Raw genomic sequence first — 12,985 nt, forward strand, 5'->3', positions numbered from 1 at the left:
CATTCCAAAAGGGGTATTGTAATCTGAGACAGGTCTAATTAGGACAGTCTATTTAGAGATATGACAATTTATTTTAACCTGATTGCTACCTTTATGTAGTAGTTGTGATAGGTAGAATGATTTTATGACTACTGCAGCTACATGATGGTTGAATGAGATGGAGTTACTGATCCAGCTTCCCAGATCTCTAACTGTATTTCCATTTTGGAGAGTAGTATTAGTTATGCTGTATTTTGATGGAACAATCTGTTTCTCAAATGAGACATTGCTATACTTCTTTGCATTCAATTTTATCCCCTTTTCAGTAGACCATTTCTTTACAAAGGCAAGTTCCTGTTATAATGAGCCGAGTCTACAGTCGTCTGTGAACTTAAGTCCTAATTTACAGTTTGGAGATCAGAGAACTAGATGTTTAAAAAGAAAGTCCCCAGTATTTTAAGCTTAATGGGTACTGCTAGATACTTTCATATTACTGTGGAGGCACCTGCCACCCTCAGAATGTGGCTCTGTCTTTCTGCAGTTTGTTATCCACCACATCACATAAGGTTTGACTTTTAAGGCACTTACACTATTAATGGTGACAGTAGGGAGATAGTATCAAATATTTTGGCCAGATCCAGATAACCTATGTGAACAGGATGGCCTGAGTTACTTTGTTAAAGTTTGCACTAAATTTGTATGCTATCATATTTTCTGCATTAGTTAGGTCATAATGTGTGGTGCCATTATGGATTAGGTCCAAGCACTGCTGTTTATTGGCTTTCTAGTATAGATAAAGAAGAAGTTATGAGGCTAATTTAAGTTTGTGTCAACTATTCCATGCTATTCCACATTGAAAGGGGCTCTCACACATTCATTGTTATGATTTTATAAACAAATAACCATGACAAATAATTATGACTAGTAGTTCATCAAAAGGATTCTTAGTAAGCATGAAGTAGTAATTGTTTGCCATGCTGTGAGTTTCCTAGTTGAAGCTGTTAGTAAAGAGTCTAGATTTTGCCCATTTGTTACACATTGTGATAGGTAGAGTTCCATATTTTGGAGGTGGAGGGTAGAGAGCTCTAAAAGGCAGTTGTTGGAAGAAAGCGTATGATGGCATAAGTCTGATCACATTAAATTGATCACTGCTGTGGTTTGTTGGGAGGAAACAGGACAGAACTTAGTGTCTGCAAGCTCTAAGCTAAATTTACACAACAGTAATTGGTTGTTCTTTTCATTTTTTTTCTGGCAGAAACTAGATAAGCTGTGGTAGCAATAGACAGTACCCACAGCAGCACAATACACTGGTATTTATTTCTTTATCTTTATTTTATGGCAATTGACATAGGTGTGGGGCACCATACACTTGCAAGTGAAAGTATATTATTGTGATTGTTACATTTTTTTTCTTCTCAATGAAACATTAAAAATATAGACAATATAGTTAAGAATACAGGGTTTAATTTTCCTGCCTCCATTTGCCTTCTGTGTAACTCATTTGACCAGACAGTGCTTTAGGGTCATCCATGAAAAAGGACATTTGTGTCCAGTGGGATTACCTGGCTAACTAGTGCATAAAATAAAATAAAAATAAATGTGGATACCATTTTTTGGTGAAAGATGGTATGCAAACGCAAACAGCAGTTACAGGATCAGTTTGGAATGTTTATCGATATAGTTTGTTGAAAGGACAGTAGATGTCAAACAGAAACATGCCCATTATATTTGTGTGATTGCTTCACAGTCAAAGTAGTGTACAGCCTCAGAAGAGGCCCTTTCTATTTTGTACCCAAGTATCTTATTTAGAAGTCCATGAATGTTATATTGTGAACTGTACTGTAGGAGCTAAACATTGCCTCTTGCAAACAGCTAATACATACAGCATTTCAGAGTCGGTCACTATGCCTATTATCCATCTGAGGACAATTAGACCTCTGCACAAAAAGAAGAATTAATGACCGTAGCATTTGTGTACTAAGTTTTTATCATGTCAGAAATAAAAATACATTTCACTATATAAAAAAAATATATATATATATATATATATATATATATATATATATATATATAGTTCCACTTGAAAACATCGAAATTCTAAACCATCAAAATTCATATGGTCGAGACCATATCATCAAGTGTTTAGAACATCAATGTTGTCAAGGGGAAGAAAAAGGTAAGTAAAAAAAGGAAAAAGCTAATGTTTCTGCAGGGCAGCAAGGTGCCCTACACACTGTGTCTGTGAATGTGCCATCTCTGTGATGGCACTGCAGAATGGAGATTTCTCTTTACCCCACTGTAGTGCGATCTCGGAGTTGGTATATTAAAATTGGGGGGTGTGGGGGGTGCAGGAGGACAAAGCATCCCTGCATAAAATAGTTTTTAGAGGTTTTTTACGTTCACTTTGAATCTTCAATGGTTTGAAACTCGATGACCAGAATTTCGATGTTTCAAGCTTTCGACGATTCAAAGTGGAAACATATATGGATATATATATATATATATATATATATATATATATGTATATTATATATATAAATACATACACACACAGACAGTGGTGGATTAAGTGTACCTTAGGCCCTGGGATGGTTTTAAATCATATTCTTGCACACAATTTAGGACCACGCTTAAATGCATGTGGTCTTTTAAATTCACCTTTGTGATAGTTTTAAGTCATTTTGTGTTTAATACAATGACATTTGTTAAGAGTGTGCTTTAAATTTGTAGTTTTGAACATTTTTTGTATTAAGAAGTGAAACAAAATGGATTAAAAAATAAAGACAAAAGTACCCATTTCAGAACAACCATAAAATGCGTTATAATCCACCAACATCCATACTCTTCTAGTAATGCACTACATGATGCTCTTGAAGAATAAAAAGCCTGTGTTTTGTTAAAAAAAATTGGTGTGCTGATGATATTGCTATAGCATTTCCTGAATTAGGTCAGCTGTGCAATAGGGAAAGGCTGGCAAACACAAACACAGGTTCATAGTTTGTAAAAATAAATAAAGATTCTTTGTTTACTGGATTAGTTCCACTAGGCATGTGGTCTCTTTTCAGTGGAGACCCAAGGTGGTGCTCATACTGACACAGAGAAGTTTGGCCAGGGCACTGGGGAACTTAACCTTCTCTTTTGCATATGGGGATGCTCTTTGCAGTTACACTTCTTGCTTCTGGTCTGAGCTTGGAGGTGGCTCAGAGAAGCAGGTAGGGGAAACGGAGTGTTTTGCAGTCAGTGAGGATAGCACTGTAGAGAGAAGTGATTCCTCTAAAACAGAAGATGTATTTGCTGTTTGTAAGTCGGAGGTGTGGATTGACGAGTTACAGGCAGACAGGCCTATGCGAGAAGGAGAAGGAAGCTGCAAGGATGATGAGAAGGTGTTTGAGCTTCCCCAAAAGGGTTGTATTGATAGAAAAGGTAAAGCTTTGGGGCCTATGATGGATTTGGAGGAGATTTTTCAGGAAAATCTGTTTAGGGATGAAGTTTCAACACAGGAATATGTTGTTACAACCATCCAGTTGGGAGGGTTGTGGGATGATTTGCTCATGGATTCATTAAACATTAGTGAACCAGAGAGTGGGAAAGACATTTCTTGGGTGGGATTTAATGGAGAAAATACAGAACAAGGATGCCCAGCAGACAGAAGAGTAAGATGTTAACAAGAAATCGTACACAGAGATGCTGAAGGTTGGAACAGAAAGGGGAAGGAAGACAAGAAACAAAACACGCAAAAAGAAAAAGATCTTTTACTGTTTGAATTGAGAAGAAAGAAGACAGTGAACTAGACAGATTTATGGGACAAGGTAATTACACCCTTAGGAGTTAAAGCCAATGAGGTAAGAGCATTTATACATATCAGTAAAGAGACATATTGTGACATTATTTTTGAGACTGGACAAATAATGAAAAAATTCTTAGAAGAATATGAGACAGAGAAAGACTGTGCTCCTTGAATTTAGTCATATTCAAGAAATTTTATAGAGAGACTAAGAACAAAGTTCATATACAATTTAGAACTGAAGTAGAAAAAAAAACTTTGAAAAGACATTTACTGAAGTTATGTAAAGCTGTATTAGATATTTCAAAGGTATATGATGATAGACAATTGTGGAAGGGGGCACGGGACTGTCACGCTGTTTTGAAATTTGAAAATGAAAGAATTGTGCATATCCCAAGTATTATAAATGTTAACATAGATAAAAGCTTAGCCAAATATTGGTGGCAAACTAAAACATGTTTTTTTATGTGGAATACCTGGCAATTTGATTAATAACTGTGAAAAAAAGAAAATGTTTTGTATGTAGGAAGTTAGGGCATGTTATGACAAACTGTGAATTAAAACGTTATAAATGTAATAAAACAGGACATTTTGGAATGGAATGTGAAGAAAAATAAGTGAAATTTAAGTAAAGGCAATAGAAATACTGGTAGAACAGAGTCAAGAGAAATAGTTTATAGACATAGAAACAAAAAAAGTAGATTCACAAACAGAAGTGGAAGAAACAAATATTCTAGAAGGAAAACAAGACTTACAAAAATAAGAAGTGAAGAATATAACATAAAAAGGAAGGGAAGGTGAGACAGGACCTAGTAAGAATGAAGATATGAAATGGAATGTAATTAAAAATGAAATTCTATTGGAAAAAGAGTTCAAGAGATGAAAATGAAAATTTTAAAAGGATGTACTAAAGAAAAAAAAAAAGGGACAGGACGAGTATAACATTATAAAACATTATTATGTGTAAAATCTTATCTGTAAATGTTAGTATAAAGAATTTATTAAGAAGAATAGGTGTTCTTGAATGGTGTAAATAACATAAAAGTGATATTATAATATTGGAAGATACTAGATTTTTAATGGAGGAAGATAGATTTCAACCTGAAGTATGGTGGGAAAAAAGGTAATTTGGAATTTAGGGCAGGAAGCTTGCTCAGGAATAGTTACTTTATACAATGAGACAATATCAATATTAGATATTATGTTTGTTATAATGGGTAGGATAACAATTTTTGATATAAGATATAAAGATCAGATTTTGAGAATTATCGCAATTTATACTTATGTAACAAAAAAGAGAAAGAGAAGATATGTTTAAAAATATAATCCAATATGTGGCTATAAATATGGAAATAATTAGGGTTATTCATTGTACAAGAAGATGTTTGGATGACAGGTTTCTCAGACCGCAGAGCAATTTGGATTGTGTTAAAAGGAAATACTGAGTATATAGGAATATGAAAAAGAATAAAAAAGAATCAATAAAGTAAAATGGTATGATAAAGGAAACATTGCTGTAAAAAATGTATGGCAAAATCATGTCAGAATGAAAGATTTTTATATAAATTGGTCAGAACAGTGGTTGTGTTTTAAACAGAAAAAAGATGCTATATAAGATGGGAAAAAGTAAAAGGAAGGGGGAAAACATAGAATACAAAAAGCTAGGTAAGGTTGGTTTTGATAGTTTAGAAAAAAATGAGGAACATTTCTTTATTAAAGAATAACAGTTGTATACTTTGAATAAGATAATAATAAAACATTTACTGTATAAGCAAATATATTTTCTGCCAGGGAAAAAGAAGAAATTGCTCCATATTTAAGCAAGGTTATTAAAGAAAATAATACTATTATGAGAGAAATTAATTACACTTTAGGTATTGTACATAATACACAAGAAAAAATTATGGAAATTATAGAAAAACATATTACAGTATATTTTAAAGGACAGAAAATACAAACTAATACTAAATGGAAAGTAGAAACTCTTATAGAAAAAGATAATGAGGAATTAGACAAGGAAATTATGCTGGCAGAATTAGAAAATGTATTGAAGTTGGTGAATTTAGAATCTGCAGCCGGTCCAGATGAAATAATATATGGGATGTATAAAATATGACTATAAGGCAAAAAAATGTTTTGTAGAGATATTGAATGAATGGCTAGGTAAAAGATTTCAATACAAAGAATTGTGTAGTGGAATAATCAAATGTATATGGAAAAAGGTGACAAATATGAGATACAGAATTGGAGGCCAATAGTATTTAATACAAATTATAAAATCTTTATTTAAATTTTACAAAAAAATGGAAGAAAAAATAATTAAGATTGAAAAATGAAAGTATATATGGTATAAAAGGAAAAGGGTACAAGAACTATTATTAGTAATTAGGGAATTAGTAGATGATGTTTTATATAGAAAGGTTGAAGCAAAAATTATGGTCTGTGATTTAAGTAAACATTTTGATTTTATCCAGCATTATATTTTATGGAAAATATTTGATGCTTATAATATAGGTGATAAGAAAAGAAATGTCTGTATTACAGTGTATAGATTAAATATACTTAAGGTTTTAGTAAATGGATGGTTTAGTGAAGAAATTTGATTAGAAAAGGACATTAGGCAGGGATTACTATTAAGCAGTATAATATTTTTGTTAGTAATGAATGTGATTTCTACTCATGTTAATACAGAAGTGGGGGATATGAGTTATATATCTAATGAAGGGATACGTGTACTGATTATGTTGACATATGAAGATGATATTCTTCTTGTTTCATGAACAGTAAAAGAATGAGTGGAATGATAAATTATTTGCAGGAGTAATTACAAGTGATAGGATTTTTTATACAGAAAGAGAAAAGTCAAGGATTGGGCTTTGAAGGGATAATAGGGGGTGTTAAATTTAATATGTCAAATATAGATGTGCTAGGAATGAGCTTGGAAAACAAAAAATATAGAATTGATTGAAAAGGAAAATTAGAAGTAGTTAAAAGGACTTGTATGTTTCAGAAAACGTTTAGATTATCTTTTTAAAAAATGTATTTGATTAATTCAATATTACTTGTAAGAACTGCATATTTAGTAAGTGTATTCAGTATCCTGTCAATATTTGAGAAGGAAGTTTGTAATATTATTTTTTCCTTTCTTTGGAGATCTAGGTTAAACCCAGTTAAAAAGGGAGTTTTCTATGTAAAAAGGGAAGAAGGAGGTTTAGGACTGATAAATTAAACAGTGTATAAAACATCTTTATATTACATAAGATATTAAAATGTATAATGATTATTCATTATTATATGAATATTAAGATGTAAGTAATAAAGGAGAATAGATACATTTTCTGAATTTTTAAAGAAAGAGATTATGGCTTAATACCAAAATAAACAATTATCAGAATAAAATATTATTGTGGAATATAAAAATTAAGGAAATGGAAAAGAGAGGAAAATTGTATAATGGCTTAATACCAAAATAAACTATTATCAAGATAAAATATTATTGTGGAATATAAAATTAAGGAGATGGATAAGAGAGGAAAATGGTATAATGATATTATGGAAAATTATTTTGTATATATATCATTGGAAAGGAATGCATAAAGATAAAAGAATAGCAGTTCAATTAAGAATGGAAAGATGTAAAGATATACTAGATTTCTTATGGAGACCGAGCATACAAAAACTTTCAGTGAAAGCAAACATGCCTTATAAAAGTAAAAAAAAGATAGCACTTCTTTGTACTGTAATGAGCTTGAAACTAGTGAGCACGTTTTTTGGAATGTAAAAGGATTAAATCGTTATGGAAGAAGATCAGAGATTTAAAATATTTAGATGGGTTTACAGATGTATTTAAGATAAATATTGATATGAATGAATATGGTTATTATAGGAACAGAAGTAAAAATTATATTGAAAGGATTGATAAGAAAATGTTTTTAATTGTATGGTTGATCTGGAATCAAAGACTGAAGGAAATTATGTTTAATGAAAAATGGGGTTTCTCAACAGTATTAAAAAAATAAGATTTTGGTTGTGGAAGTTAGAGTAGGGGTCATATAATGTTAATTTTTAACATAAATACATTTAATGTCTGTTTCCTTTTAGTAAAAACTGTAAATACTGTTTATATCATAGATAAGATAATTTGTATATGTATGTAATGTATTGATTTTTAAATAAAGGACTCCTACTCTTTTTTGTTATGATGGGCAATGCTTTTGCTGTTGCACTTTCTGTTTCTCTTCCTGGTGGAGGCTGCTAGGAGAAGCTGTGTAGTAATGTAGGGAGAAAAGAGTTATTCTGTTGGTAATAGCAGTATGGTGCTGTCTATTAGACAGAAAACTGTTGAAAAGTAAGTGGGTTGTACAAATAGTAAGTCGAGCTGACTTTAAATCTCAGGATTTTGTAGAAGTTGTAAATAAATTTGCTTTTGGAGGTTTATTGAACAAAGCTGATTCTGGAGAAGAATCTGAGATTTTATGGTTGGTTATGATGCAAAAGGTTTTCAGAATGGACTGAATGGATAGTGAGTTGGGCAGAAAGGAAATGAGTCATGAGTTGGATAGACATAAGGTTGCAAATGGGATGAACTCTGGAAAATCATATGCTGATGCAATTGGAAGAATAAAAGGCACTGTAAACTTTATTAAAAAGAAAGAAAATTACTTGTTCAGGTAAGAAAAAGAAACAATTGACAGATATGTTGTCTGGTATAATTTAGTTTTACCTTTGTGTTTTGAAGAAAAAGACATTCGATCCTTGATTCGGTTGGATAAAGAGACATTATGTGTACTCAACATTTGAGACTGAAGACTTAATGGAAATATTTTTGTTTAATTGTGGAAAAAAGATGGACTGTTATCTGTGGAATGAATTTATATTTTCCAGGCAAGGGACTAAATTAAATAAAAGTATTTGTTCAATGTCACGCTGATAAAACTGAGTTAAAAGATGTTACAATTATTATTATTTTTTTAATTTATGTGTTATTTAGTTTCTGATATTGTGAAAGTTAAAGATGATAGATGTATTTGAAATGGGGTGGGTAGGAAATTAATGTTATTTTAAAATATGAAAAAGATGTAATAAAGCATTTTCAATATGTAGATGGTAATAAAGGAGAAATTATGTGTATGGGACAGGTACATTTTGTTGTGTGGAGATATCAATAATCTGATAAATGAGTGTACAAAAATAAAATGTAATGAGCGTGTGTAATGTCATATGATGAATAAGTGTAAAAAGGAATGTAGGATATGTAAAACTGAAAGGCATTTTTGATTTGATTGTAAAATAAAAAACAATATAATATTAAGTAGGATAATGAAGAACATGTTGTAATGTCTGAAAGTAATGAAGAAGTAGAGGAAAAGGAAAAAATTGTTAATGAAAAAGAGCATGAAGTAATAAAAGATGCTTAAATAAAAATGTTATCTTTCAGGAGGATGAAGCTAACCATACAGAGAGTGTTTAAGATGAAGAAGAAATTGAAAGTGATAAGTCAGATGTTGTGAAGAAACTGTAAAGGATGTAAGGCAAAGAAATAAAGTAGGTGCTAGGATGCAGATAAGGAAATGAAGATTTAAAAATACATCACCAAAGATTAAAAAGAAAGGCAACAAGTAGATTTAGATGTGTTTTTTTAATGAAAACAGTGAAAAATCTGATTCTAAGGATCAAGGAATAATTGTACATAAACTCAGAAAAATACTTAATTAGGGAAAGAATAAAGAAAAATGAAAATTTAAAATACTTCCCTTAAACATAAAAAGAAGGAAAAGTAATCATTTTAGAGTGCTTTCAGGGTGATGCAATGGTGCAGCAGTTAACGTTGTCACCTCACAGCAAGAGATTCTCTGGTTCGATTCTTGGCTGGGGTGCCTTCTGTGTGGAGTTTGCATGTTCTCTCTGTGTTCACGTGGGTTTCCTCCAGATACTCCGGTTTCCTCTCACAATCCAAAGACATGTCTGGAGCATTTCTCCCTGGGCCTCTGCTGAAAATAGGCTCTGTCCTAGTTGGACAATGGAATGGTTTGATAAAAGTGATGTAGATATTATTCTTATAGAGAATGTAAGATTTCTGACAAGTCAAGAAAGATTGCAAACAGAAAAATTGTGGGGTGGAAAAATAGTATGGAGTTTAGGAAGTGAATGTTGTACTGGACTGGCTGTATTATGTAAAAAAAAACAGGAAAAATGTTAGATGTAATGTTGGTAGGGATCTGAAGGTTAAATATTAGATTATGTGGTGGGTAACATGAAAAATATTATTGCATGTGACTTTGTGATTTAAGAGGAAAATGTAAAAAGAAAGGGAACGATGTTAAAAAATAGAGGAGGTGATAAAATGTGGTATGTTAGCTGTGTGGAATAAAAGTCAATGGACTTATAGAAGGGGGAATTGGATCTGAAATTGATTATGTTGTACTATCAGAAGGTTTCAATGTAGCAGATGATAATACAGTATAGACTGTTTTTTGGATCATGTAGCAATATGGTTGGAGGTGATGAAAGAAAAGGTGTATATTAAAATAGGAAAGGGAATACAAAGAATAAATGAGAAATTAAGGGATGAATTTTGAGAGTGGAGAGCATTGTAGTTATAGAGGTATCATGAAACCATGAAGGACTTTTATAAAAATTGGTCTGAATGGGGGACTAATATTTAAAAAATATATAAAAAGTGTTTTCCTCCAATGGCAGGATGATGTAAGGAAGAAAGTGAAACTGAAGTATGAAAAATTGTATAGAAATGTATTGGAGAATTTAGAGATGAAAACAAGAGAATACTATAATATGGAAATGAAATATGTAAAAGAAATCAAGAAAAAATAATACATTACTGTTTAAGCAAATATATTATTTATAAGGTAGAAGGGAGGAGGCATTTGCATATTTGGGTTAAATAATAAAGGAAGACATTAGTATAATGAGGGAATGAAAAATATAAAAGGAGAGGTAAAAAAGCACAAGAGCAAATTATGTGTACTGTAGTACAGTATGTAGAAAATATATATAAGATTAAAAAGAAAAAATAAGACAGAATGGAAAAATAAAGAAAAAGTCAAGAATGAGTTTAGGAAGAATTTGAAAAATAAATTATTATTAGTTAAGTTGATTCAGGATCAGGTCCAAATGTTGTAGGGTATGAAATATACAAGAAATTAAGGAATTAAGGGTTTGGCAAAAAAGAGTGTTTTGTGAAATTTTGAATGAATGGTTGACCGGAGGATTTGTTTACAAAGAATTATGTAGTGGAACATTTACATTTTTGCAAGGAAAAAAGTTCTGATTATCACTGCAGATAATGAAGACTATATGACCTGACAAATGTCAACCCCATCACAGTTACTGGAGGTATAAAAGGTAGTGCAAAATACATTACTAAATTGCGACATGTTTAGACTATATTGCACAATCCAGACCTATTAATGAATTCATTATTTATGTAATGCAATGAGTAAACCAAAGCAATTAAAGATAATATAGGCACTGCAGCAACTTTTGTTCCACAATCCACAAGTCATACAAAAATCAAAAGTATTACTGCACATAAAATATTTTTTTTGGGGGGGGGCTTACATGCTTGCTGGATAACTTAATGATAATATAGATGCTGCTGCAGCTTTTGTTCAACAACCCATACGTCATATAAAAGTCAGAAATATTATGGCATGCAACATACTTTTTTGATGGGGGTAGGATTTAATGCTTGTAGGACATCTACATCTCATTTATGACCTCTCTATGTCTTTCCTGTCATCAAAATAGTTATCCACTATGACACTACTCAGCACAGGTTTGACCTACCTGAATGGCTGATAATGGCATATTGTTGCAGCATTGTCAACAGAGTTGGATTATGGCCAAATGGGGCCCTATGCAAGGTAATGAACTGGCCCCCCACCAGCCATACTGGTATCCCATTTCTTGGCTATCTTTCCCCCAGTTACCATGAAACATTGTTTAGAACTGTCATTATGTGTATTATTTAAAGAAAGGGGGTACCCCATAAAAATTATTAATGATTATGTGAAATATGTAAGGAATGAGTGGGGAAAGAAATATAAGCCCCTATTAGGCAGCCCAATTGCTATGAGTGAAGACAAACATAAGGTGGGGGAAGAAAATAAAGAATTTGAAAGAGCGATGGTGGTCCTGTATAGGGGTAAAGCTTGTGAGGTGAAAAAAATAGTGGAAGATAATTGGGCCACTCTTAAGAAATAATTCAAAGTTATGGGCTGTAGTGGGTTTTAAACCCAACTTTGTATATAAGACAGGAACAAATTAGAAAAAATTTTTTGAGGATGTACCTAAATGTAAGGGAAGGTATGGTATGACAAGATGTGGGAGTTCTCAATGTAAATATATATGTACAAAAGAGAATATTATTATAACCAATTCCTTAAAGACCCTGGTGAGAACTGACAGGGGTAATTGTCAAACCACAGGGGTGGTATATTTGGCTATGTGTAAATCCTGTCCCAGTTTTTATGTTGTTAAGACTGAGAGACGGTTAAGGGACAGGATATATGAACACACGTATCAAATATTAACTAATAACATGAATAATGCATTATATAAGCATTCTATTGTTTGCTCGAGTTTTTCTGAGTTTGAGTTTGCTATATTGGAAAGAGTGTCACAAAATCCAAGAGGAGGTGACTATAGAAGTCACACAGAGGAAAAGGAGGTAAGGTGGCAAATTAAGTTACGGGCAAGCCAAGACCCTGGGCTTAATGACAAAATTTCCATCAAGCCCTTGTCACACAAAAAAGCAGCTTTTATGAAATAATTCACATTTAGAAGTTTGTAGTTAGTTTAAAAATAATTTATGTGTAGTTTTTTTATTAAATTATTACATTTAAGTATATACTGTGTTTTTACAAAAGTGGTATTAATGAAGATAGTTTATTTTTAACAATGATATATTGTATTTTAAAGTTTATATGGAATGTGTTGCTTTGTGTAGTTAATTGGATGATGTAATTTATTAATTTAGTATTTAAGAAGAAATTGGATTGGAAATGGTAGATTCTGATGAAATCCCTTTTCAAAGGGAAGAAAGCGCTCAATCTGAACTTGTGGAATTATTTTAAATAAACTGGAACTTTTCTTGTATCCAGCTGCAGCAGTGTTATTTTTGTTAAGTTTTTGGTGATTTTCAACACTGGTTGGGCTCTAGTTGGTGTTATTTTCTTGCTTTAGTGGAGCCTTTGCGGCATG

Source organism: Protopterus annectens, chromosome 4.part0 (genome assembly GCF_019279795.1).
Source record: "Protopterus annectens isolate FY-2018-M chromosome 4.part0, PAN1.0, whole genome shotgun sequence".
Classification (NCBI taxonomy): domain Eukaryota; kingdom Metazoa; phylum Chordata; order Ceratodontiformes; family Protopteridae; genus Protopterus; species Protopterus annectens.